This window comes from Impatiens glandulifera, chromosome 1, assembly GCF_907164915.1.
Source record: "Impatiens glandulifera chromosome 1, dImpGla2.1, whole genome shotgun sequence".
Taxonomy (NCBI): Eukaryota; Viridiplantae; Streptophyta; class Magnoliopsida; order Ericales; family Balsaminaceae; genus Impatiens; species Impatiens glandulifera.
In genome coordinates, this window is record NC_061862.1 from 48,741,533 (window position 1) to 48,745,286 (window position 3,754).

A 3,754-nucleotide genomic window follows, 5' to 3' on the forward strand; every position below is an offset into this window, starting at 1 on the left:
TATGTTTAAACGATTATCATTTATATCATATTACATTTTCATTTAAAATAAATTTATTTACTAAATAAAATACATTTTTTTTAGATAAAATATTTTAATTTTTAATTAATTAATTGAGTAATGTTATTAATGAAAAATCAATAATGTTTCCTCCATTTAAAAAAAAAATGCCAAAACTATCCTATTTTTTAAGGAATCATGTCTCATTTTATAACATATTTGAAGGGAGTTAAAATTGTTGTACCCAATTGTAAAATTATTTTATTTTTATTTTTTTTGTTGTAATAATTTCACCCTCACTTATAAAGACGTCAGTCGTCTCTTTTCAATTTTGAATACCCTGCTACAACCATTTCAACAATCATCTATAAAAAAGCTTTCTTTTCCGATTATGGTTCTCTTAATTTGTAATCAAAGCCATGAAGATGAAGTTGAAGTTCAATTTTAGAGTATTGGTGTTTCTTTTTGTAACTTGCTGCTGTTTGAGCCTCCGATCGGAAGCTACAGCCACCTATGCTTATCATTTTGTCCCAATACAACAACTTATACATCAAATAGCAACTTCCGTTCAAACCTAAACCTTCTCCTCTCCACTCTATCTTCCAATTCCTCAGTGCCAAGCGGTTTCTACAACGCCACTGTCGGCTACTCAACTAACGACACAGTCTACGGCCTCTTCCTCTGCCGTGGAGACCTTTCACCTGAATCTTGCCAGGACTGCGTCACCACCGCCGCCAGACAGGTTGTCAGCACCTATTGCCCGACTGAAAAGAGAGTCGTTATTTGGTACGAAGAATGCATGCTTCGGTATTCGGACCAATCGATCATCTCGATTTCCGACGGGGGAGTTAGAGGTATTTTGAGAAATAACGAGAACGTGACAGATCCAGAGGGTTTCACGAACTTCCTGTCAGAGACAGCGGCAGATGTGACGATGAGGGCGGCGAACGGAAGCAGCTTGGTGGGTAAGAAGTTTGCGGTGGCGCAAACAACCTACGGGGTGTTGCAGCCGCTGTTTATGATGGCTCAGTGCACGCCGGATATTTCTTTCGACGGCTGCACAAAGTGCCTCCAGGACTCGTTTGCAAGTCTTCCAAACTGCTGCCTAGGGAATCGCGGCGCCAGAATTCTGCTTCCGAGTTGCAATATCAGGTACGATACGTATAGTTTCTACAATTCCACCGCCTTTCCTCCTCCTCCGCCACCGTCTCCTCCTCCTCCTCAGAAGCTGTCGAACAGTTCAGGTAAGGTAACCGATTGTATTATCCCGCCTGAGACTAACGGTAGACGAATAATGGAAATATCTACTTTATAGGAAAGGGAGGGATTTCATCGACAGTGCTCATAGTGCTAATAGCCATATTCGTTCCGATTGGAGTCTCTGTTCTTCTCTTCATTGCGGGAACATGTTTCCTGAAAAGGAGATCGAAGAAGAAATACCAGCCAGTTAGAGAAGACATCAAAATTAGTACAAGTGATTGATAACATAATTAACCTTCTTCTTCATCTTCATTATCATCTCGTTACAGAATTTCGCCAACACCCATTTTCATTTTACATACATAGGAACTGACATTACAGCAGAGTCATTGCAATTTGATTTTGCTACCATACAAGCTGCCACGGATAACTTCTCCGACACCAATAAGCTTGGTGAAGGTGGATTTGGATGCGTCTATAAGGTAAACTTAGATATTGTTTGATAAATACATAATTAGATTATCTCTCATTATATTGTGGGTTAAGTATGTTAAAATAGAGGTAATTTAATATTTTGATTGATGATCCAAATAACTCATCTTCAAAATAATGGCATATATATGTGTTCTTAAATATAATTTCATGAAAGAATGATGTCAAATGGAGAGAGAGATGTGTTTTTCTAGGGTATATTGTCAAATGGAAATGTTATAGCGGTGAAGAGGTTAGCGAAAAGCTCGAGACAAGGTGTGGAAGAGTTCAAGAATGAGGCAGTGTTAGTGGCAAAGCTTCAACACAAGAATTTAGTGAGAATGTTAGGATATTGTCTCGAAGGAGAAGAGAAGATACTCATCTACGAGTATGTTCCTAATAGAAGCCTCAATTACTTCCTCTTTGGTATGTCTTATCTTCAAATTGATTAGTGTTCTCTTCAACCAAAGTCAAATTTCCAAGTTTTTGATTGTTCCTTAGATTCCAAGCGGAAAGAGGAATTGGATTGGTCCAAACGATACAAAATCATAGAAGGAATAGCCCGAGGCCTAGTTTATCTTCACGAAGATTCGCAACTCAGAATCATACATCGTGATCTAAAAGCAAGTAATATCTTGTTAGACAAAGACATGGATGCAAAAATATCGGATTTCGGCATGGCAATGATATTTGGCAGTGATCAAACTCAAGGAAACACCAGTAGAGTTGTTGGATACTTGTAAGTTATCATTTTAATTGTGGCTTGATTTGAATTATTTGTTCAAATATTTATAATACTAGGTATTTTTATCGTATTTTAATACAGCGGTTACATGTCACCCGAGTATTTATTGCACGGGAACTTCTCTGTGAAGTCGGATGTGTTCAGTTTTGGAGTAATGTTGTTGGAGATTATAAGCGGGAAGAAGCACAGCAAGTTTCGCCATGAAGATTCCATGGGCCTACTTGGCTATGTAAGTGAGACTCATCCATTACAAAGAAGAAAGAAAAGTTAAGATAAATTTGGGTTGTTAATTTGTTATAGGCATGGAGATTATGGAGCAATGGTGCACTGTTGGAATTCGCTGATCCTGCGCTGGGAGGATCCTATAATGGAAACAAGGTCAATCGATGCATACTTATAGGGTTATCGTGTGCATGAAAATCCAGAATCCAGACCATCAATGTCGACTGTGGCTATGATGCTGACTAGTCAATCTGCGACGATACAAGCACCTCAAAAACCAGCCTTCTTCCCCGTTAGCACAATGGTGCTTCCGGTCGTGGAAAGTTCTGAATCCAATAAATCTGTAATCTCCAGTGGTCTTCCTCATTCGGTCAATGATATTTCTATTACTGAACTTTACCCTAGATAGATGTTTAGAATATATTTAAATTGGATTAGAACGTGACTTGTATAATAAGAAACAACAATACTCATTATCCTTTTCAATACAATCTTCTTTAATTGTTAAAGAAAAAGAAAAAATTAAGGAAAGAAGATCTCTCAATGAAAATGGATGGGATGTGAAAATGCCACACTATGATGGTTAGGTTTGAATGTAATATTTATGTTTGTCACCTGAAGCTCCTCAACCGAAAGTCCCACGTAGTGTTCAGTCCTATTGAAGGCTGCGCAAAAATGATGAGTCTGCCCTTGAAGAAGACCTTGCTCCACCAAGAAAAAGGAGTCCTGAAGCCAATATTCCGGATCAACCAAGTCAGGGTTTCATGGAAAGATGGATAGACGAAAACCTTGCAAAACCGGATTCGAAACCGAAAAGAGGGAGACACTAAAAACTCTTATCTTTGATCTTTCATTTATGCGTCTTAAACTTAAAGCTATCTTATGTTGAACATCTAGTTATTTTTGCTAACATCGCTGTTTTTTGTTTATCAAAAATGGGTGGTTTTATATATTAATTATTCTGCTACTTACAAGTTTTGATAAATCTTTAAAAATATCAAAAGGAGAAATTGCTAAGAAACTAATAAGCAATAGATCACTGATTTTGATAATTTTAACTGGTTTGATAATTTATTCTAAACAATCAAAGAATGAGAGATTGTTAGAAATTAACTT

At 37.3% G+C, this 3,754-nt stretch overlaps 1 pseudogene; it reads left to right on the forward strand.

Moving 5' to 3' along the window:
• Positions 1 to 658: 658 nt before the first annotated feature.
• On the forward strand, positions 659 to 3,062 carry LOC124919958 (annotated as a pseudogene).
• Positions 3,063 to 3,754: the final 692 nt, after the last annotated feature.